At 43.4% G+C, this 25327-nt stretch overlaps 1 protein-coding gene across 5 annotated transcripts in view; it reads left to right on the forward strand.

Moving 5' to 3' along the window:
• Window positions 1-25327, forward strand: part of FKBP6 (FKBP prolyl isomerase family member 6 (inactive)) — a 1232999-nt gene that overhangs the window by 1039065 nt on the left and 168607 nt on the right. The gene's annotated exons all lie outside the window — the stretch shown is intronic.

The following is a 25327-nucleotide window of genomic DNA, read 5'->3' on the forward strand; positions in this document are numbered from 1 at the left end:
TTCCCACAGGGACAATTGTGATTCAATCAGACAACATGTCCGTAGTGTGGTACATAAACAAGCAAGGGGGAACCAAGTCTTATCCACTTTGTAGAGAGGCACAGAGTATGGAAATGGGCGATGGGACACTCAACGCTTTCCGGTAGCAACACACATTCCGGGGAAGTCCAGTGTGGTAGCAGACAAACTGATTTGAACAATTCTGATGCCTCATGAGTGGTCCCTGAAAACAGAAGTTGCAGAAGAGATTTTCCGCAAATGAGGCCAACCTTGCTGTGACCTATTCGCCACATACATGAAAACCAAATGCAGCAACTACTTTGCCATCATTCCCCATCCGGGGATGTCACACGGGTATGCTTTGGTCCACAATTGGCCTCCGGGACTTCTTTATGTTTTTCCAGCCTTTCCTCTCATACCAAAGGTGATTCAGAAAGCAAAACTGTTGGAGTACCCTAATCCTTATTGCTTCTTACTGGCCGCGCCAAGTCTGGTTCCTCTTCTTGTGGCCCTATCTCTTGGAGGCACCATGGATTCTGGAACTATCTCCAGACCTTCTGATTCATCAGTCAGGATAATTCCACCCTACCATCCAAACCCTGAAATTGACAGCATGGCTGCTCCAGTTCCAAGAATAGCCAGGTGTATATCCCTTTTTCCTACCGTTAAACACATTCTCGTTTCTTCCCACAAACCTTCCACTAGGAAATTATATTCCAGCAAATGGAAAAGGTTTTCCATTTGGGCAGCTAAACAAGGCATAGATCCCTACTCAGCTCCCATAGAGTCTGTCCTGTCCTTCCTTGCATCTGTTTTTTAAAAAGGAGCGGCAGCTGCTACCATTAGAGCTAGCTGCCATCTCTATCATTTTGGGAACATGAGGAAATCCGATTGTCAGACTCTTTATGCAAAACCTTTTTGAAAGGAGTCGTCCTTATCAGACCTCCAATTAGGCAAACTCCGGAGCCCTGGGACTTAACTTAGTTCTGACCTCCGTGATTTCTCCACTGTTTGAACCGTAGTCTTCATCCGACTTGAAATTGTTGTCTTGGAAGACATTGTTTTTAGTTGCTATAACATTTGCTAGGAGGGTTTCAGAATTGCAAGCCCTGACCATTCGATCTCCTTATATTATATTCCACAAGGATAGAGTTTCCCTAAGAACTAATCCTTCCTTCCTCCCTAAGGTATGTTCAGAACATAGTTAAAACACAACTATTGAATTACCAGTATTCTTCCCAAATTACAGTAATAAATCAGAATACAGACTACACCAATTAGATGTCCATAGAATTCTCCGATTTTACCTGCACAGGACTACAAGATTTTAGGAAATCGGATCAATTGTTTCCTTCTCAGACAAAAACAAAGGCTTGCCCATCTCCAAGGTAACTGTCTAATTGGCTTTCAGACTGCATCTCATTTGCTTACAAAAATGCTGGGAAACAACTACCTGCTAAAGTAAAATGCCATTCAACTAGGGCAATATCAGCTCCATATGCCTTCATATCAAAATTCCCAATTGATACCATTTGTGCAGCAGCTACTTGGGCAAGAACCCATATCTTTGTCACTCATTACAAATTGGATTTGGCCTCCCGGACAGGTCATCCTTTGCATCCACTGTGCTGAAGAGTCTCTTTGCTTGTGCCACCCGGGATAAAGGTGCTGGGGACGCTGTCCCATCCAGCAAGAATTACGGCGAGAGAGGACTACATAACATAGTACTTACCATAACATTCCATGTTTGTAGTCCATCTCACTTACATTCTTGCTTCCCACCCTCCTTCCCCCTTCCTGTATCCTGGAGGAACTGGTGGGCTATCCATTATGCTGTATGACCTTGTTTTAGTTGTCTGTCCACATGGCATAGATAATACAAAGTACCTTAGTATGTACATAGTTATTCATAGTATAATTACTATTATGTATGTAGTTACTTTCTTGCAAACAAGATCTGGGGAATTGCCTTGATGCACCATGGGATAGGGGATAGCCTCGAGCCAGTAAAAGCTCTCAAGCTTTATTATCTGCCGAGTCGGAGCCAAGGATTGGCTCTGAACCCATCCAGCAAGAATGTAAGCGAGATGGACTACAGACATGGAACATTAAGTACATAACTTCTGTTTTTCTTGTGGTGAAGCCGTTCTTTTGTTGATTTGGATGTATGCTTGGGGTCATTGTCGTGTTGAAAGGTGAAATTCCTCTTCATCTTCAACTTTCTAGCAGACGCCTGAAGGTTTTGGGACAAAAGTGACTGGTATGTGGAACTGTTTATAATTCCCTCCACCTTGACTAAAGCCCCAGTTCCAGCTCACCAGTATGATTCATTGTGGTGACGGTGTTCTTTTGGTGATGCGAATTGGTGTTTTTGCGCCAAACATGCCTTTTGGAATTGTGGCCAAGATGTTCGACCTTGGTTTGACCTTGGTCTCATTTTCCCACATGCTTTTGGGAGACTTGATATATTGTTTTGCAAACTTTAGCCGGGTCTCAATGGTTTTCTGTGTAAGAAAAGGCTTCCATCTTGCAACACTACCCCATAGTCCAGACAGACGGACAATACGGGAGATTGTTGTCACATCTAGTACACAACCAGCACTTGCCAGAAATTTCTGTAGCTCCTTCAGTGTTGTTGTAGGTCTCTTGGCAGCCTCCCTGACCAGTTTTTGTCTGGTCTTTTCATCAATTTTGGAGGGATGTCTAGTTTTATGCAACGTCGCCGTTGTCCCATATTTCCTCCACTTTTTGATGACTGTCGTCACCATGTTCCATGGTATATCCAGTGCTGTGGAAATTTTTTTGTACCCTTCCCCTGACTGATACCTTTCAACAATGAGATCCCTTTGATGCTTTGTAAACTCTGTGCGAACCATAGCTTTTGCTGTAGCAGGCAAATGAGTAAATGTCAGGAAAATCCTAGTAGGACAGTTGACCTCTTTTTTGGGGGTTAATCAGAATCTCTCTAATTAATGGTAGGTGTGTACCCAAGAAGACTGAATGCTGTAATTAATCAAAAGGTGCTTCAACAAAGTATTAGTTTAAGGGTGTGCACACTTATGCAACCAGCTTATTGTACGTTTTTTATTTTTTATATTTTTTCCCCTAACAGATTTGTTTTTCAATTGAATTGTACAGGTTATAAGTCACCCAAAGGTGGGAAAAGTTTTGTAATGATTTATTGTGGTCTAATTTTTTTATATAAAAAAAAACTGGAGTTTTAACAGGGGTGTGTACACTTTTTATATCCACTGTATCTCTCATATCAAATGGCTTGCTCATCAGTAACTCATTTAATAAGCTGTCCAGTTTTGCATTTCAAATTTACTGCTGCTTAAGTAAATCTGTCAAAAGAGGTGAGAACAGCTTTGAACTCCAACTGATCTAATTTTTTTCTCAAAGACTTCACCCCAATGAAAGGAGGTCTGATTCATGTTAGTAGAAAGTTCTTTTATGCTGTCTTGTGAAACAGAGCAGAATGTGTGTGTGTGGTGGACAGAACTATGGGAAAACTTTCTTCCATACAATGTAACTGTCCAGGTTAAAGGACACCTTACATTATGCAAGCTTCATAAAGTTGATGGCAAATGGGTATGTGTAATCTGATGCATTTTTTTGGTATCCGGAAGTAATTTGTATTGTACATAGATTTTCACAAACAGCACAGTGCAGTGAAGTATGTGTGGATGTCTCCCTGCACCATTCAGGAGAACTTTGTGAAATACTTACAAATTCTGGCCATCTGCTTCTTTGAAGTACACTTTCATTTGCATTTTTGACCTGTTGTGTTCCTGTCTCCCAACCCTTGTTTGACTTGTGTGCAATCAATAGAGTCATTTCGTAAGAAACGGTGGCAAGTCATGTTTTGCATTTCAAATTTATTTCATGTCCATTTCTGTACTTTAAAAAGAGGTTGCCACCCGTTCTCAGGAACAGAAAACGTATATTGCAGATTAAAACTGAGTTCAAATACAGTTTTCAAATGTGTCAGAAGTGTGCAGTAAGAACAGATGCTAGCCTAGCACTTCACCCAGGCATCACCATGCAAATAAAGGAGAATGTTTGTTACACTACCTGAGTGGGTTTTTTATTGCACCTTTCTGAACGGTTTGTTTAGTTCTGTCAATCAGCCTTTTATTTATTATGTGAAGAATAGATTGTGGTCAGAGTTTTGAAAGTGACATTTTTAGATGACTTTCAGAATATATTACATTTTGTTAAAAAATGTTAAGCTGCAGTCTAAACCAATTAGTCTTCCAGAGCAGTAGCTACCTCACAGGCATTCTGTACGAATCCATCCATGGATAGCTGTGCAGTTGCACAATTTTGCTTGACACTGCAAGCTGTTACCACTGTAGTAGTAGTAGTATCTTGTTTGTCATCCAATGTGTTTTGCTTGGGACTTTGTCTTGTGAGTTGAGGGGGAGAGTCTAGATCATTGGTGGCGAAAGCTGGGGTACCTTTTGGCTAGGCTTATATAGGCCCTAGTTGCCAATAGCCTAGTATCTACCTATGAACCTATAAATGTCACACAGCGCGACCTGGTAAAGTGACTTATGCAAAGTTAGGAAAAATTAAGGAAAAATTGACATTCTGTACTGCTGATACTATAAATAAAAGTTTAGTCCTTTACGCTTACTGCCTGACATTACAAGTTCAGTTAGAACTGGAGTGGGATGATTCAGTCCTCGTTTTACTGAAGGTTGTAATCCTCCAGTGTTTTTCCTGCAAATTCCTCATGTTTCTTTCTTAGCTTTGGAGAGACCATAGCATAATTAATGTGATATGAACAGTGTTTCTTTTGCACATTAACAAATCAGTAGAGCGGAATAACATAATTGAAAGATGCATAAAGACAACAGTGCGTCAAAGAAAATGTACTGATGCTAGGGCAAGGAATTAATTGTTTAATACTTTGCCACTGCATTTGTGAACAGCATTGTAATTTCAAAAAGAATACATTAGTTATATGACTAATGCAGGTGCTATAGAATTTCCTAAAACATTCGGTACTTAGGTGACCCCCCCCCCAAAAAAAAAAAAAAAAAAAAAAAAAACATTGCACTGCATGGACTGTGGAACAGAGTTGATTTTCAGTGCATTCTTCTACTGTGCCAGTATCAGGGAGTCAGGTTTGCAAAATAGTGTTTTGCTGTAATGTAACAAATCTGTAGATGGCTAGAATGGCAAGACATATTTTCCTCAGAAAAAAGAAAGTTACGCAAACCTACGTTACAGCAATTGTATGCAGATGTAGTAAGGAGTAAATCAGTCATCACTAGTAATAAAACAAAAGAAAATAATCAAGCAGTTTCTGCAACTCTCACCCAGAAAAAAACAATGAAACTAAATTATTAAATCTTCCTGCTGCAATCAGAGGGGAAGAGATTTATATTGGAAGTTTCTTCCTTTCCATTATGAGCTGTCAGTTGCACTTGATTCTGCAAGGGTCTCTCAGTGCAGTGACAGTTTTAACACCTCTGCAGCAGTGTGGGGGTATGGGACTGTCATTTCATCTTGGACTACAAAATAAGTCTCTGAACGATGGCCTGCTGCTGTTTAACTTCGAAGTACAGTGTCAAACGAACTCTGAGCCAAATGAAATGAGGTTGATTAGAAGCAAAAAAGCAGTCCTTTTATAGAAGGTATAGAAAATGACAGTGACTCGCACAAATCCCATTATATGTCAGTGGAATGGGAATTCACAGTTACTTCCTTATGTCATATAAAACAGACTTGAAATGCATTGTGGGAAAGAGAAAGGGTTGAGGAAGAATAAGATTATGTTGATATATCAAGCCCCATTGGTAGCCATGTTGTGGGAAATGGGCTAATATTGCAAATAAAGCACTTAGAGGGATTCTGAGGTGTTAAACTAGTTCAGGAAACAAAGGTAGAGTGAAAAAAAAAAACAGATTTTTTTTTTTTTTTTTTGAGTTCTAAGGTGGAGTTTTCCTTTAAGGAAGGGAGACAGTGGACTGCTACAAACAATGAATTGAGCACAGTTAAAGGAAGTACCAGTGGGACTGCTGTGGTCTAAGAAAATGGAGCTATTATAGTACTTTTGTTTTAGGCTGCCATAATATTTATAATTTATATAAAAATACAGCTCACAGACTGGTGTTCAAACTGCACACTTCACTGTTAAATGTACATATCTCTTTGCTTGCAGGGACATTTTTATAGCAAAATAAAAACACACTAAAATGAAGTTCAGTGCACTGAGTCAATGTTGACTGTGCAAACATACTAGCTCAGGGCTGAAAGCGGTTTAATAACCGTTTCAGGCAGGGAGATGTAAGAAAAGAAGGGGGGTAGACCCAAGGGTGACTTCCTTGAAGGCATGCAGTTCCACAAATGAAAGACATAGGGTTATAAATGGGAATAGCAAGTCTAGAATAAGTGAAGAAAATATGTGCAAGAGAAAGTTTGAGCAAGAGCAGTATGAGTAAATGTCAGTGTTAGGAATTTGAGAGGAAAAGCTGACCAGCAGGATGTCAGAGGAGGAGGGTTTATATACTGTAACGCTATTGCTTACAAACTAGGACACTGAAGCACTTGTCTTTAGACTAGTCACTATGCAGGCTAAAATATACTCAGAAGACTGTATGCCCCTAACACTGAAATAAGGGCAGAGGTGGCGCACAGTTTGTCATAAATGGTGAGTGGATTGAATGGACTCAGACTACCTATTGGACGACTCTATGTGTATGCTTTAGGGATGTTTCCAGTGAATCCTGTAACTCTTGCACCCTCCTAGAGAGAGGGAAGGAAGGAATGAAAATCATATATAATGAAAATTAATTCTAAATTAAATAGAATGATTATTAATTATAAAATGCAATGAAGGAATGTTAGTCTGTTTTAGTACAATTGGAATCAAACAACAAAAACAGGCTTTTCTTTTAAAAAGTGAGGATGTTATGTCTGTAGTAATCATGTGTATTTCTGGCTTTCATACAGGGAAAAATGGGGGGGGGTATGGATTAGGACCTCATCTCTTGATGTAAATTTGTAAGTAATAGCTGGAGGATCACTTTACCTTGGTATGGGGCAGTGAAAGCTTTATGGGAAATTAGAAAAATGATTTTGCTCCCTGAGGAGTTCAGTATTGTTACATCAAATAGCTAAGATAAAATCACTGTTAATCTGACTGCAGTGAAAATAGTAGTGATGCACTATAGAATGGCCCTGGATTTTATACATGCCCTAGTTGGGGAGAAATGTTGTGCCCACATCCCTGATTATGAATTTAAGAGAAGGGAGTGTTTAGAGCAGATTAAAAGGAGAAAAAGCACAAGCTCAAATTGAAGAGCAAGACATCTGGTTTTACTGGTTAGGTACTTCTGGGTTATTTGGGAGCCGCCAAGGCTTCTACTTGTCACCATCTTTGGGTCACTTATTCCTTCCTTTTTATTCGGAAATGTGTTCTCTTATTGCACAACTAGACAAACCCTATAGTCACAACTGCGTAAAGGAGACAGTTGCATGTTGTAACCATGTAAGCAGTGAAAATGGAATCTCAAAAAGGCAAAAGTCCTCTTCTTTTTTTTTTTTTTTTTTTTTTAAAAAAAAAAAAAAGGGCAAAAGCAAAACGGTCAGGTGTCTCACGTGAACATGTATAAGAAGGCAACACATGTCCCTCCTAGTGTATATTCAGGGAAAACTGTTGCAGTTGTGATATCTAGTCACCCGAGCTATGTGCACAAATGGCTGAAATGTGTACCCTATACCTGTGTTGGCATGACATTTCATCCATTTGTGCACACATCTTGGGGTTTTAATTTACTTTGTGCATAGTGCAAAAGGTCCCCAGTAAAAATCCTGCCAAGCATAAATCTGGATTGTGTGAAGAGGGAATTCAAACCTACATTAGGATAGTACTTTAACCATATTAGTACCATGGTATCTGTAATCTTGTGTTTTGTATATCAATATCTTTGTAAATGCAACCAGGATTTGTTTCCACTGATGTTTTCACAGTGTACAAATAAAAAGATCTGTGACATCATGATCCTCAGTGCTCACAACTCAGTATGTGATGTAATTAAGTATATGATACTTCCCATATCACTTTCCCAAGTTTCTAAATTTAGATCTTATTTTAATAAAAAGAAAAAATGCTTTTTGTTTTAGATTTTTGCAGTATAGACTATCTGTTGCCTGCGGCTACATACAATTTTATTCTAAAAACAAATCAAGTTCGGACTGTTACGTGGTGGAAATTTAAAAAAAAAAAAAACCTCCAACCTTGTTTCATAGACTTTACCAAGTATTCAGAAACAGTATAAACGGTGTTGAGCTACACCTGGCAACAAAGCTATTATGAACAGCTGTAAATGAAGCTTTACAGATGCATCTTGTTGAAGCAAAATGCTCAATGACCTTATGATGCATTCTGTATTAGGTGGAAGAAAGGGATCTCAAGCATATGCGCTTGAAGCTGTTGAAGACTGGGGGTGGGGGGGGGGTGAGAGGGGCACTTAGTGATCTAAAAAGTGCAATTTTTTTATAACTATTTACTACCACAACATAGGTTCACTTGGAGGAGATTTTAAGTGTAGCCAATTCCCTTTTGGTTCTTGAATTAACATTTTCTGATTGGTCTTGCCTATCCTATGGCTGATAATTGTATATTAGCCCTAGTGAGAATAAATGTGATCATTCCATAGATAAGGACTCATGTAAGGGATGCAGCATTTAAGAACTGCCTCTATCCATTAGTGACATGAGGGGCAATCCTGCAGTACATTTTCTATTACCCATTCTTAGATCCAAGTTGCATTTGAATATGGGCGCATGAGCTTTGTTTTATTTTTATGGATAGTCTGTTCTGGAACAATGGTAGCCTCTGTGATGTATATCCATCTCTCCACAACATTCAGTTTAGATACCTGGACTGAGTATTTCTGATGCCATTTGACTTGCTGATGGTTCAGTAGGTCCATCTGTTTTAGGTCGGAGGATTCCTTGTATGCCAGACATGTCACCTCTAAGCACACTGTAGGATGCTGAGTATAGTAATAAATCTGTGAGGTGGTCCATACAAGCAAGACCTATTGTGTAGGACTTGTATCCTTTTAAGTAAGGTATCTCTGAAGGTATTCCAATTGTTGCATAGGGCTGGACAGATACATGCTAAAGTGGGCATTATACATAAATGACCTAATTAGAGCTTTGTAAAGGGGAACAGCAACATCTCTAGATCTAGTCGAAATCAATTTGTTTATAAGCTATGCAATATAGAAAGGCTTTCTTATGACTCTTGACACATGTTGGTCAAAAGTTAGGTTACTGTACACACAAGTTCCCAAATGCTAAACAATTGGGTCAGTTCTCAGAGGGCATTGTCATGATTTTGACACCAGTCATTGTTTGGTACAAACCTTCCTGCATGATGGTTAAGTCAACTGGGGGGATTCAATAACTGCTCCTAGCTTGCAGTCATCTCAAACTTAGCCTTCCAAAGCCCTTTGGTATTTCCTTTTACTTTTGAGATGTATATGCCAAACAGAACGTTTCAGCACCGAACCCTGGTGTACTCCAGTGGTGACTGGTCTCTTCCCCTATTTTGATCTCCTGCATCCTGTGCGCAAGTTGGCAATCCAGCTAGTGATGCAAGTGTTTGCTCCCACATTATTCATCTTTTGTACTACACCTGAGTAGGGGATTGTATCAAAAGGTTTGGCCAGGTCAGGGTAATAGTGTGTAAACTGTTTTACCTTCATCCATTGCTTTGGTAACAAAGCGTAAAGCTTAAAATTTGCCTATGATTTTCAGCCTTTTACACTTTCCTTTGGGCTTTTTTCAAACACACTTTAGGGTCATGCATACGTGTTTGCATTCTTTGATTCGCCTTCCTGATCGTATTAAATTATATTCCTTGTATAATACAGCACCAGTTGTTAGATTGTGTTTTAAATTTGTAGTTTTGAACAGTCTTCTAGTAAGCAATGAAACAAAATGTATGAACCAATGATACTACCTATTTCAAAAAATTTCAACCATAAAAGGCCACACTGTCATTACAATCCACCAATATCAGTAAATATGCAAAATCTCTGCAGAAGCAAGTCATCTAAATAATTCCACATTAATGGAATCTCTAACTAGTGAAGAGGTTGCTGCTAGGAAACAACTTTACATTTCATTGTTTCATCTACAAATAAAGTGGCTGTTAGCCTTGAAGAATAAATTGCCTATGCTACATTAGAAAATGATGAGCTAGTAATATTGCAATAGGGAAAGGATGGCAAACTGATGACAGGTTCAACGTTCCTAGTTAATTCCTCCAAAGGAGGACATTCACAGGACTGCAGCATCCACTCCCTTTAAAGTACAGCACAGTACAGTATCAGTGATCCATCTGCATACTGTGAGAGTAGAACCCACAGTCTTCTGCAGCAAAAGTAAGGCTACTACCTGTTGCGCTACTAACAATGTAAACAGACTTGGAATAAGCAGCATTAAACTTCTCAGCAAAGGTTATTTATTAAACATTTGTTTACCAGGAAAGTCCAACTTGGAACAAAGCCAATTTTCAGCAGAGGCCCAGGGAGAAATACTTCAGACGCATGTCTTTGTAACATGGGAGGAAACCAGAGCACCCAGAGGGGACCCACACAAATGCAGAGAGGACATACAGACTCCATACCGAAGGCACCTCAGACAAGAATCAAACCAGAAACCTCTTGTTGTGAGGCAACAACACTACCACTGCACCATCCACTTGACACAACTAAATCGCTCAGTTTCACAGCAGAAGGAAATCTGGAAAAAGCCAAAATTTATTAGGGGGGGGGTCAAAGGCGCAATACCAGGGACACATTTTAAATATTTCTTGTATAATCTTAGAACATTGATAAATGTTTTATGTTACCATGTGTTTTTAAAAAAGATAGGAAGACTGAAACTTAAAGGGCTATCATTATTTAGTTAATTCCATTCTCACTGATTTGTCAGAAAACCACAAATTTTAAGAGGAACAGACCAACCTCCCTGGATCAGAAGTGGGTGGTGTGGGTAGAAAATGCAGGCTCATGATCCTAAGGTACAGGGTTTGAACCCAAGTACTTGTAACCCACCAGCCATAAGTAACTGGGGCATTACACACACACACTTAGAGCAAAATGGAGGCGCTGACACAGATAAAGCAAACACTTCCTGCACATACAGCAAAAATGGAGCCACCGATACAAGAAAATGCATAAAGCAATGCTTGCCCAGACAGCATCATGATTTCATAGAAATATTCAAGGCAATAACCTATACAGTTCCCATCCAATTCTAGCACATTATCTGATAATTCTGGTCATTTTTTTTTAATTTGAGGAATATTGCCACATCACGAATGTTGAAACAGTAAAGCATAACGCACTACACTCATAACGCCAATAAATCAGACAATGCAAAAGCTTTGTGCAAAAAATATCTGGATAAAGAAGATGTTTTTTGTAACCTGGCAACACTGGTAGTAATTCTGCAGCTGACTCGCTTCCACTAAAATGCGTTCATCTTTGATGTAAAGTCAGCACCGATTTCATCATCTGCACACTCAGCAGGCTGCAAATGCACTCTGTACTTCCTCTGATGTTCACATCTGCCAGCAGTGCATACAACTTAAACCGCATCACCTTTGTTTAATTCAGTACATAGAAGATGAAATATGAAGGGGAAATGCTTTATCTAGCAGCATTCTGAAATATGCACTCTTAATATTAAGGTGCACTGATCCCCAAAGGTCACATTCATCAAGAACCTGCTGCAAAGGAGTAAAGCACAGTAGTTGCGAGAAGCGGAAGCATAACCAATGATGTATGAAAGACACTTGATGACAAATGCCTTCGCAACTGGTTTCAATCTGCCTAGGATGTAAACTCCACTGTATATCAATTCTTCAACTGGTGAAGTACACTACCAAATCCAGTAATGTAGTTAAACCACATTTAGCACAAATATCCATTCATAACAAGACAACATAGCATCTGCATGATAGCGTTTTGTAAGATCACTTTAGCAAGGAGTAGATTAATTCACAGAATATCATTTACAATCTGCATATAACTCTATAGTCTCCTAAACACTTCCTCCTTGCCATGGCTTACTCTGGCAGTAGGGCTGACACAAATAAAGCAAACACTTCTTGCATATACAGCAAAAATGGAGCCACTGATAGCCTTTCGGGCAAAATGGAGGAGCTGACGGTCTTTCAGGCAAGACGGAGCCAGCCTTCATGCATATATAAGCAAAAACGGTAACTAAGCACACCCTTCCTGCATATAAAGCACAAACGGAGCCACAGATAAAGCAAACAGCCTGTCAGGCATACAAGCAAAAATGGAGGCAGCCTTCCTGCATATAAGGGGAAAACAAAAACACAAAATCTCTCCATATCTTGGCTTATCCTGGCAGTAGGCTTGATGTGGAACATAATTATATCTGCGTACTTTTGTGTTTGAATTTTACGTTGGCGTGCAATTCAGGCATGGATCTGCCTATAGGACTTGCAGCTGTAAAAGTGGGGAGGGTGCTCCCTCCCCCTCGCTCTATGGTTCCGGCGCCTATGATCTCAAGATTATTTAATTTTTGCTATTTCAGTTTCAGTTCAAAAACATTATCTAACAGTGAAATAATTACATAAAATACATTTTCATAACAAAACAGTATTAGAAATTTCTATAACATTAATAGAGGAAATGTCAGTATTTGCATTTATTTCAGTTCTAGTTTTACTATTAATGCAGGTGTCACTGAAAGGCAGTTAATGATCTGATGATGTCCTTTTCATTCTTCCTCAATGTACGAGTTCAGATCCGATCCTTTAATTCGACTCTGCCACTTATTCCAGGCTTAGGATCCAGCCCTTGAGCTCCTCCCTCTACCCATAATGCTCTATTGCATCCCCAAAGTCTCAGATCTCGTTTGCTGCCATTGCGAACAGACACGTTTTCCAAGCTCTTGGGCGATGATTGGTTTTGTGAGCTATAAAACTTTTATTGGTATTTTTCTGCTTCTTTTTCTATATTAATCTACTTTTCCACTATACTATACTCCATCTCAGTTTGTCACTGGCATTACGGCATTTCTTTCTCTTCCTTCTACATTTAGATAGTACCTGATTACCATTGCTTGTATTCCTATTTAGCCATAATTTAGGGTATTTCATGCTTACCATAGTTGGTAGCAGAACTTATTTATTTTGTAATTTCTGTACAAAAAAAAAAAAAATACCTGATGTTAAGTTGTCAATCTTGCCTTCATTCTTGCTGGATGGGTTCAGAGCCGATCCTCGGCTCCGACTCGGCACTTGCTAAGCTCGAGAGTCACTTTTACCAGCTCGAGGCAGCCCCATATCCCATGATGCAAGGCAGTAATTACCCAGATCTCGTTTGCCGCTTCACTAATGAGGTCATCTTTTTTACCAGCTCCTGGTAAGTGATTTTATATTGTTATTTGTGAAGAAATTTAGATCCAATTCCCTAAATTTTATTCTTTATAGTCTCTTTAGTGAATCCTTATTCACTTAGCTCTATACCCTTTCTCCTCAACCCCTTATTCTTAACTTTCTAGTGTTTTGGGCCTTAGGCCTTACCCTCCCTTACAGTTCCTGTCAGGATTTTCCTAGGTGTGGGTGTTGTCTTGTGTATTACAGCTGTGTCTTACACTTCTAAGTTTGTTTATTAGTGTCTTTCTGTCTGAGTGTGTGTGTGTATTTAGGACTCAGACATGTCCAAAGATACTAGGGTCTCAGGTTTCAAGAAGTGTGACTCGTGCTGTCAGAAGATGTCTCTGACAGACAGTCACACTTCTTGTATTTATTGCCTGGGACCCCTACACCTGCAGGACTCCTGTGCTATCTGTCATTCCTTTAGCCAGAGAGTCCTGCAGGAACGTAGGAATAAATTGATCCTCAGGGGTCTCCTTAAGCCTGAGAGCTCCCTGGCCAAGCTCGGCTCCAGGAAGCCCTCTAAACCTTCCAAGACCCAGGCTTCGGTGTCCAAGTCTGTGGTCTTGGTTCCGACTCCGCTAGAGTAGACATCGGCTCCGTCCGGAGCCGATCCTTCCTTAGTGGAAGCTTCAGTATCTGCGCCGTTCGGCTCCGATACCCTGGCTTCGGCACCTGTGTCTGCTCCGGCTGGAGCCGACACCCTAGCGTCGAAGCATGTCTCTGCTCCGGCTGGAGCAGAGATCTTTGTCTCCACTCGGAGCCGACAAGTCATCGGCTCCGCCTGGAGCCGAGGTTTCTTCGGCTCCGATGGCTCCGTCCAAAAAGAGGTCTAGATCTCCTTCTTTGGAATCTATACACTCTGCTCCAGCCTCCCCCCTGCTTTCGGAGCGGAGCCATCGGAGTCTATCATCGAGGTCTTCCAGGCTATCAGACCATGATTTAGAGAGAGTGGTAAGTTAGGCTATTAAAATCACAGGCACTAGCCCAAATGCTCCATAGCCCGTCTCAACAGACGACCGCTATACTACACACTCCTGAAATTCCTCCTTCGACTCTCCTTCAGAGTTCGGAGATTAGTGGTACCGTGACTGTTGCTGCTTCTGAGCCGATACCACACTTTTTGGCTACGTCGTCCTCGACTCCTATCTCCTCCTTGAGACCTTCCTTGGAGGGATCCGGGCGTCTGGCTTCCCTGGTCGGTTCCGAGGGGGCGAGTGGCATCGGACCCTTGTCCGACTCCGTTCTCCCTCTCGGAGCTTCGGCCTTGGTGAGCTCGGCCCCGACATCTGCTTCGGAGCCTTTACTTTCGGTGGGACCAGGGATCCCTGTTTCTTCTGAGCGGGATCTCTCGGCCCTCCCTGGGAGGGGAGCCTTCGAGGTGATGAGGAGTGTGCTAGCCCCTGAGCTCAGTCAGCAGTCGGTTCCTTTAGCTCCTCCCTCTACGGTGCCCGTTGATACCTCTTCCCGCTCTCTTGCTCCCGGACCCAGAGATCCATCGCCCCAGGTCTCCCCATTGGGAAGAACTTCCTCTTCCGAGGTTTCTCCTGATCCTTCAGGTGAACCCCGCAAGAGGACCTGCAAGAGGAAGCACTTAGACTCCCTGAGTCTACAACATCGGATACCGATTTGGATGAGTCGGAGGGGTCCCCAAGATCCCCCTCTGAGGATGTCTCCTTTTCAGACATCCTTGAGCTCCTGAAACAGAGGGGGAACTGGCCCTCCATTAAACCCTCCGAGGATGAATCTGTATACCTGGAGGCTTTTGGATCTCGACCCTCCACCTCCTGGGTGTCTCCGCCTTTCGACCCTCTCATGGAGGTCATAGCTCGAAAGGCGTGGGCATCTCCTGATTCGGTGGAACCAGTCCCCAGGAGACCTTCAAAATTTATTACGGCCCCCGCTGAAAAGCAGTTTCTTACTAAAGGTGTCCCGGTTGATGCCATGGTGGTGGCGGCCGCCACCAAGAAGGAACTTGCAGATCCTTCCGTACCAGACCATCCTCCTAACAAGGAGTCTAGGACCATGGACAGGTATGGTAAGCGGATGTTTTCCTCAGTGACCTTTGCTATGCGTTCGCTGAATTATTTATGTCACTTCACCAGACTTCAAAGGGACATCCTTAAAGAATTAGGTGAAGTAGTACAGGATCCTTCAGCAGCAGGGGCTCAGGAAAAGATTGCTTCTCAGCTGGGAATCCTTAATTCCATAACCAACTCCTCCATGCGGCTCATTTCTTATGCAGCTGATGGGGCGAGTAGAGCTGCAGGCACAGGAGTGGCTCTCAGACGTCAGTCCTGGATGCGGCTCTGTAATTTTGCAGACCCTTTTAAGGCGTCCTTCACAAACTCTCCCTTTGATGGGTCAACATTGTTTGGCCCTCAGGTGAAGGACACTTTGACCAGGTGTGAACAAGACGGCAAGACTCTTTCTGCCGTAGGAGTCCGTTTCTCCACCCCTTCTAGGCCTTATCCCAAAGGTCAGAAGGGGGGAAAGATGTGGTTCCGAAAATCTCAGGGAGTCACGCCGGATGCACGTGGTCAGTTTACCCCCAGAGGCAGAGGGGGTAATAACAATAGACACCGCCCTAGGGGCAGAGGGGGTCCGCAGAACCAGGGCAGTAGAGAGCCTCTCTCTGACAAGCCCTTCCAGCATCCCTGAGGTGATGTCCTTCATGGATGCATCTGCAGTCATAACAAGTGGGTTGTCCTGTCGTCAGGCAGCCCTGCAGTTGGCCGGATTCCAAAGTCCGGGTCCGGCTTCGGCTGATGTCGCACTCCACCCGACGTCATCTCTGTTGGTCTTCGGGTATAAAAGCATCAGCCGACGCCATTTTCCTCAGTCTTTCTTGCCGTGGCGCTCAAGCAGAAGCTGTTCGCAAGTGCCGGTCGGTCGGATCCAGAGATTACTTCTACCGAATACTACTTCGAAGACTTCTAAAGCTAAGTACCCCGTTGGGGACTCTTTCTTGCCTCAGCCGATGTCAGAAAAAGTTAACAATTGTTTAACCTGTGGGAAACAAATACCTCATAAAGATTTCCACTCTTACTGTCTGCCTTGTTTAGGCCCAGCCCACGACGTAGCAGCCTGTTCGCCTGTGCCTCTTTCAACCGACAACGCTTAGGCGCCGGTCGGAGTTTGCAGAACAGTTTTTCGGTTCTGATTTTGCGACATTATGCCGCCGGATCCTCCGACTACCCAATCTACCAAAAACGCAAAGATAAAGACTGACACTCGGTCCGCGGTTTCGCCGAAACCACGGTAAAGCAAATCATGAGTGTCTCTGTTTCGCCAAACCGAAAACTGATCAAAGTACAGCTGAACCTATTCTTACAGCTGAGGCCCCTGCTACAACTCTTGAATCGACCTCAGAAATTTTACCCACTACGGTGGTTGACTTATCAGACACCATCCCCTTGGATGTCTCTACCCCAGCACGTGGTGCTGCTAGGCCTCCAGCAGCCATGTCCATTAAGGCCTTCGCCAGGGCTAAAGCAGCCAAGACTACTAAAACAGTGCCTGTTAAACCCCCACATCCAGGCCCTCTTCTAGTTCTCAAATGCTTTCTTTGGCAGAAGATTTAATTTCTTTAATTAGAGGATCTCAATCTCACCCAGACAGGGCCTCTCAGCCCCCAGAGAAGAGACCTAGGGCAGAGCCCCCTGAGCCAGTGTCTTCTGATGATTCTGCTGATGAATCAGACATTACTGACCAGCCAGAGGCTCCTTCTCCAATTTTGAAGATTCTGATGCTGAAGAATCCATTCCAGCTGCTTCCCCACCAGAAGAATTCTCCTTTGGGGAAACCTTGCATGCCATGCGAGAACAGTTCCAATGGCAGCAACAGGATTTTTCAGACTCCAGAAAAAGACTTAGGACCTTTCTGCACCTCCCACAGCACAGGCCCTTAGCTATACCTCCTGTTCTCTCTGTGGTGGATGATGCTTTCAATGATGTTTGCTCCGCTCCAGATTCTTTACCCCCAGCCCCTGCCAAACCAGACAGATTTTACAGGGTGCCAGATACTCATCACCACCTTTACAAGGCCCCACTTGCAGACCCAGAAACTATATCCCAGGGTCCCAAGGCAGTAGCTGCGACCACAGCTAAAAACCCTATTCCTTCTGAAAGGGAAGCAAGGTCATTAGACAGATGGGGTAAAAAGGTCTACACTTCAGCTACTCTCTCAGCTAGAGCTTTAAACTGTCAGTTTCACATGATACAATACCAAGAGTTTATGCTTGATCAGTTAACTAAGAAACTAACCACTGATGAATCTCTTGATAAGAAATATGTATTAGAGATGGTAAATAACATACAACAGGTTAGCAACCATTCCTTAAAATGTGGCTATGATGCACTGGAGGCTTCATTTAGATCAGCCATGACAGGCACAGTGATAAGAAGGCATGCATGGCTAAAGGAACAAGCTTTACCGGATCATGTTAAAGCTAAGTTGCTAGATGCTCCTATGGACAAGACAAGTTTGTTTGGTACACCTGCCCAGCAGGTTATGAAGAAAATGGAAGAAAAGGCAAAATCTGTTCAAACTGTTAAAGATTTCTTGCAGGTTCAACGCCCAAGGTTTAGCAGGAACTGGCCTGCCAAAAATTGGTCCTTTCCTGACTCCACAAAATTTCAAAGGGGCAGGAATAGACGTTCCAGAGGCAGAAACCAATCCAGAGGAGGTGCCTACAGAGGACGACAGTGGCAAGGTAACAACAGAGGCACAGACACAGCCACTGCCACTACATCAGCACAACCACAGTGACTTAATCCTAAATCCGCCTACCAGGGAACAAATAGCAGCTCCTCTAGGCGGAAAGTTAACCTTATTTTCAAAGAACTGGCACTACATAACAAAAGACAAGTGGATTTTACAAACCATAGATCAAGGTTACCGGTTTCACTTCCACACTTTACCAGTCAAAAGAGGAATGCCAAATCTACCTCCAAATCAAAAACAGAGGCTCTACGCCAGATAATGGAGTTAGCAAACATGAGAGCTGTGGAAAGAGTGCCAACAGCAGAACAAGGAAAGGGGTTCTATTCCAGACTATTCCTAGTTCCAAGAAAGGAAAAAGTTGGAGACCAATTCTCGACCTGTCCACCTTAAATACATACATCATTGTCCCAAAATTCAAAATGCTGACCCTACAGCAACTTCTTCCCATGCTGGGCAAGGAGTCTTGGCTGGTAACTCTAGATCTCAAGGAGGCATACCTGCACGTCCCCATTCGACCAATCTGCAGAAGATACCTCAGATTTCTTGCAGGATCAGAGCACTATCAATTCTCAGCATTGCCCTTTGGCTTATCTACTGCGCCCAGAGTATTCACAAAATGCCTGGCATCAGTAATCGCCCATTGCAGACTACAGGGAATTCAAATTTACCCATACCTGGACGACTGCCTGCTACAAGGGGACAACAAAAGCAAGCTGACAACAGATTTACAAAGGGTCATTTACTTGCTACAAGGACTGGGATACACAGTCAATTTACAAAAGTCAAGGCTGATACCATCCCAAACAAGGACATTCTTGGGCTGAATTGGACACAGTACAACAAATGGCATTCCTGACTACAGAAAAACAAAAGAACTTCCTCTTTACTTCTTGGCACTAACAAAACTGAACAAGTTAACAGCAAGAAAAGTTCTGCAGGCCTTGGGCTTCATGGCATCATGCATAATCTTGGTCCCATTTGCCAGACTACATATGAGGAAACTACAGTGGTACCTAAAGAATTTATGGTCCCAACACAGACACAGTCTAGAAACAGAAATCCCACTAATTCCATGCTTAAAACAGGAGTTCCTATGGTGGGCTCAGGCATGCCAGTCAAACCCAGGCCTACCCTTTCGCAGATGTCAACCAAGCCAGACCATCACAACAGACGCTTCAGACCTAGGATGGGGGGCCCACATGCTGGACAAATGTGTGCAAGGATTGTGGACACAGGATCAACTTCACCTGCACATCAATCTAAAAGAAATGCTGGCAGTAAAACTGGCAATCCAAAAGTTCAAACCATTTCTCAAAGAGGGCCAGTTGATGATAAGGACAGACAACACCACAGTCATGTGGTACATCAACAAACAGGGAGGCACTCATTCATACCCCTATGCAGAATGACCTTGGAGCTGTGGACCCTGGCACTCAGCTACAACATTCAGTTACAGGCAATATTTGTACCGGGAAAGACAATACTCTAGCAGACATATTAAGCAGAACCACTCGGATGCCCACGAATGGATGCTGCACCCGGACATCTTCAAGACAATCTCAAAGAAATGGGGAATGCCACAGATAGACCTATTCGCATCACCTCTCAATCACCAGCTCAAAAAATTCTGCACAAGGACATTCCACCCACTAGCATGGAAAGTGGACTCACTCTCCTTCAACTGGAAAGGCCTAACAGCATATGCATTCCCACCTTTTCCTTTGATACACAAGGTACTACTAAAAATCAAGGAAGAACGTCCAAGGATAATCCTGATAGCTCCAAACTGGCCAAGACAACACTGGTACCCACTACTGAAGAGCATGTCTCGAACAATATGTGGCCAATACCCCTGATGCCTTTGATGTTAACTCAGAACAACTACAGCATCATACATCCAAACCTAAAACGCTGCAACTGACTGCATGGAACATCACATAGCAGCAGCTAATCCAGAACTTTCCCAAAGAGTTAAAGACATTATTCTTGAAGCACGCAGACCTTCAACAAGAAGGAACTATGCTGGAAAATGGAAAAGGTTTGTCATTTGGAGTACGGAAAGAGGAAAAGATGTGTCAAACATAGATATGCCTAACATTCTGGAGTATCTGGCGAACTTCTTCATTCAGGCCTGTCCTACTCCTCCATCAAGATACATGCATCAGCTATTTCAGCAGAATACAGCTTTGATCCACCTGTTTTTCGCACCTTTGCTCAGGCAGTTCCTCAGAGGAATCAAGAATGTAAAACCTCTAAGGAAACCACCATTACCAGCTTGGGATTTAAACTTTGTGCTAGAAAAGTTGACACTATCACCCTTTGAACCAGCAGCAACAGCAGACCTACAACACCTGTCATGGAAAACTGCTTTCCTACTGGCAATTACTTCAGCAAGGAGGGTTTCAGAACTACAGGCCTTAATGGCAGTGCAACCCTTCCTAATTTTCCACCAAGATAGAGTGTCCATGAGGACTAATCCTACATTTATGCCCAAGGTGGTATCCAGAGTGTCTTTAAACCAGGCAATCCACCTACCTACCTTCTTTCCCAACCCACAAAACAGAGGGAAAGAATACTGCATACCTTGGATGTACATAGACAGCTACGCTACTACTTGGACAGAACAAAAATAGCAGAAAGACTGACCAACTTTTTGTAGCCTATGCAACAGGAAGGGAAGGAAAAGCTATTTCCAAACAGACAATCTCCAAATGGATAGGAAATTGCATACGATACTGTTACTCCTTCCATGGAAAACCAATTCCACAGAACATAAGACCTCATTCTACAAGGGCAACAGCCACTACCACAGCCTTCTTACGAGGAGTGGCAACCAAAGACATTATTGAGGCGGCTACTTGGACCTCCGTGCATACATTTGCCAAGCATTATAATTTGCCTCTATATTCCAGATCCCGAGCAGGGTTTGCCACTGCTGTACTGCAAGGGATCCTAAACACACCATAATCTACTTTTATCCTCCTCCCTAGTTGGCTATGGTATTCTACCCACTTGTTATGACTGCAGATGCATCCATGAAGGACATAGTACAGTTTTGTACCTACCATAAATGTAGATGTCCGAACTGGATAGCATCTGCAGTCAGGATTACCCTCCCTCCTTCCCTCTGTGGTACTCCTAGGGTGTTTACCCTCCTAATAGCTAGCTGTTGGGGAGTCTTTATGGTGTATTTGTTTGTATATATGTACATATATGCTTATTGTTGTGTTTACCTCTATCTATTTGGAAACATTGGCATCTATCCAAATTTTAGCCTGCAAGAGGGCTACTGGCATCTGGGGCAAGAAACACTGAGGAAAATGGCGTCGGCTGATGCTTTTATACCCGAAGACCAACAGAGATGACGTCGGGTGGAGTGCGACATCAGCCGAAGCCGGACCCGGACTTTGGAATCCGGCCGACTGCAGGGCTGCCTGACGACAGGACAACCCACTTGTTATGACTGCAGATGCTATCCAGTTCGGACATCTACATTTATGGTAGGTACAAAACTGTACTTTGCCCGACTGTCCACCCTTGGAGGCAGTCCGGGGGGGGGGGGGGATTTGTCGCTGTACCCAGAAGCCTGGCTTTCCCTCTCTCAAGACAGATGGGTACAGTCGATCATATCCGAGGGTTACAACATTCCTTTCGAGGAAAGCCTCTTCCCTCAGAAAAGTTCACTTCCAGACGTTCCACCCGGTCTAAGGGAAATTGCAAAACTAGAGGTTTCAAAGCTTTTAAAAAAAAAGGGCCATCCAGCCAGTTCCAACAGACCATTTAGAGTCCGGAATCTACTCAAGGTTCTTTTTGGTTCCCAAGAAGACGGGAGACTGGAGACCAATATTAGACCTCAGCAGGCTCAACAAGTCTGTCAAAAAGAAGAGATTTCGGATGGTCACACTTCAATCGATTTTGCCTTTTCTGGGCAAAGACAACTGGATGTGCTCCATAGACCTTCAGGATGCGTACTATCACATAAAAATCCACAGACGCTCCAGAAGGTTTCTCCGCTTTCGGCTGGGAACCAGTCATCTTCAATTCAGAGCCCTGCCCTTTGGTCTCACTACAGCCCCCAGAGTGTTCACCAAATGCATGGCAGTGGTCACGGCTCACCTGAGACGTCAAGGATTCCAGGTGTTTCCGTATCTCGACGACTGGCTCCTCTCAGCCACCACCAGGCATCAACTTCTCCAAGCCAGAGATTACACCCTACGTCTCTGCAGTCAGTTGGGAATTTCGGTAAACTTCGAAAAGTCCTCCTTATCGCCCTGCCAATCTATTACCTTTATAGGTGCAAATCTAGACACTACTCGGATGTCAGCAAACCTAACAAGTCAGAGAATCCTAGATATCCAAAACCACGTTCGTATCATCCTTGCCAGCAAAAGGGTACAAGCCAGGTTGGTCCTGAAAGTGTTGGGCCTCATGGCGGCTGCCATCACACTTCTTCCTCTGGCCCATTTTTACATGCGTCTCCTACAATGGATGTTCACACAATGGTCCTTCCAGCAGCTTCCCATGCGTCACAAGATCCTGGTGACACAGACCTGCAAGAATCATCTATCCTGGTGGATTTCCTCTCCTCTAGTCCATCAGGGCAGACCATTTGTTCCCCCGGCCCCGGTAGTCATGGTCACTTCGGATGCCTCCCTGATCGGGTGGGGGGGGCATTATCAGGGCAGGATGGTTCATGGCACGTGGCAACCATTCGAATACCACCTGCACATAAATGTCCTAGAGATGAGAGCAGTGCTTTTAACGTTGCAAGCCCTCAACGACTTTCTTCCCTTAAGAACTATTGCAGTTCACACGGACAACATGTCCGTGGTGTGGTACATCAACAAGCAGCAGGGCGGAACCAAGTCCTATCCCTTGTGTCGAGAGGCTCTCAGACTTTGGCAATGGGCGATCTCCTCTCATCGGTTTCTGGTAGCAATGCATATCCCTGGGAAAACCAACATAATAGCGGACAGATTGAGCAGAGCTATACTCATGCCTCACGAGTGGTCTCTCAAGCAATCCATAGTGGAGGAGATTTTTCAGAAGTGGGGCCGCCCATGCTGCGATCTTTTTTCTACTCCTCAAAACAGCAAATGCCCAGACTTCTCTCTCTTCCCACTTCCGGGCCATCCCCCCAGAGACGCTCTTACCCGAGATTGGCCCCGGGGACTCCTTTATGCTTTTCCTCCCTTTCCATTGATACCACAGGTACTCCAGAAAGCTACCGTTTTGAGAGCCAAAATGATTCTCATTGCCCCGTACTGGCCTCGACAAATTTGGTTCCTGTTCCTTCATCGCCATCTCTTGGTGCAGCCTTGGCACCTGGACCCAGCTCCAGATCTTCTGACCCAGCAGTCGGGTCAACTGCACCGATCCGTTCCTTCCCTCAACCTCACAGCTTGGTTGCTCCACTTCCTTCCTTAGCCAGGCTTCCTATGATCTCTAACCCCGTTAGAGACATCATAGTAGCTTCTCTTAAGTCCTCTACCAGGAGGATTTACTCTAGCAAGTGGAAACGCTTCTCCCTTTGGGCAGAATCTAAGAACATAGATCCCTTTACTGCCCCGGTTCAGTCAGTCTTGGATTTTCTAGCGGAAATTTTTCACTCAGGTTCTTCGTCTTCCACAGTCAAAGTTCAGTTGGCAGCAATCTCGAACTTTCATGTCGGGTTTGCAGACCACAACATTATGTCCCACAAACTTTGTAAAGCCTTTCTTAAAGGAGTGTTCCTTCTTAAGCCCCCTGTTAGGGATCCTCCACCACAGTGGGACCTAAATTTAGTGCTGACATCCTTGATACTTCCCCCTTTCAAACCGGCTGCTTCATGTTCATTAAAGTTTCTTTCTTGGAAGACACTTTTTCTTGTCGCCATTACCTCGGCTAGAAGAGTGTCTGAACTTCATGCCCTCTCTGTTCGTCCCCCTTATTTGGTCTTCCACAAGGACAGAGTACCCTTGAGAACCAATCCATCCTTTTTGCCCAAGGTTGCTTCTAAGACAAATTTAAACCAATCCATTGATCTTCCTGTATTTTTTCCAAATTATTCTAACACGGCGGAACAAAAATTACATTACCTAGATGTTCACCGCCAACTCCGATATTACTTGGACAGAACGAAGCAATTTAGGAAGTCTGATTAGCTCTTCATTTCTTATGCTGAAAATAAAAAAGGTCTCCCCGTTTCTAAAGTGACCTTATCCAGATGGCTATCCTCCACCATTTCTGACATTTATCAGCTTAGGGGCAAACAACTGAGCTCAAAACCTAAAGCACATTCCACAAGAGGTCTAGCCACTTCTACAGCTTTTCAGGCTAGGCTACCCTTAGATACTATTTGTGCAGCAGCCACTTGGGCCACTCCTCTTACCTTCGTTTCTCATTACAAATTGGATTTGGCCTCCAGGGACAGGGCAAGCTTTGGTTCCACAGTTCTCAAGAGTCTGTTCCATTGAGCCACCCAGGATAGAGGTGCTAGGACGCGGTCCCATCCAGCAAGAATGAAGGTGAGATTGACAACTTAACATTTAGAAGTTATGTACCTACCATAACGTTCCATGTTAGTTGTCTTCTCTCACCTTCTTTCTTGCGTCCCTCCCTCCTGTCCCCCTAGCCTGGACAGACCTTGATCTCCCTTTTTCTCTGGAAGATTCTTCTTCCTTGGACACCAGTTAGTTCTTGGCCTTGATTACCTGGTTTCCCTTTACAGCCTTTTTAGGTTAGTTGTTCCTCTTTCCTTAGTGAAAAGTTTTTGTAGGCAGTTTTTTCCTCTAGATACCAAACGAGATCTGGGTAATTACCGCCTTGCATCATGGGATATGGGGCTGCCTCGAGCTGGTAAAAGTGACTCTCGAGCTTAGCAAATGCCGAGTCGGAGCCGAGGATCGGCTCCGAACCCATCCAGAGAGAAAGAAGGCGAGAGAAGACAACTAACATGGAACGTTATGGTAGGTACATAACTTCTAATTTTACTCCATTTCTTTATTTGACACTAGGGGTTTCTTCGCAGTTATGGTTTAGAAAACCCACAGGTTTCAAAACGTGCAGTTCATGTGAGGATACCCACAAGGAGTGTATGTATTGTTTAGGGGATGAACATCAAGAAACTGCATGTGAATTATGCTGTACTTTCAACCCTAGGGCTTTAGCGGATCTACA

Source organism: Protopterus annectens, chromosome 13.part0 (genome assembly GCF_019279795.1).
Source record: "Protopterus annectens isolate FY-2018-M chromosome 13.part0, PAN1.0, whole genome shotgun sequence".
NCBI classification, from domain to species: Eukaryota; Metazoa; Chordata; order Ceratodontiformes; family Protopteridae; genus Protopterus; species Protopterus annectens.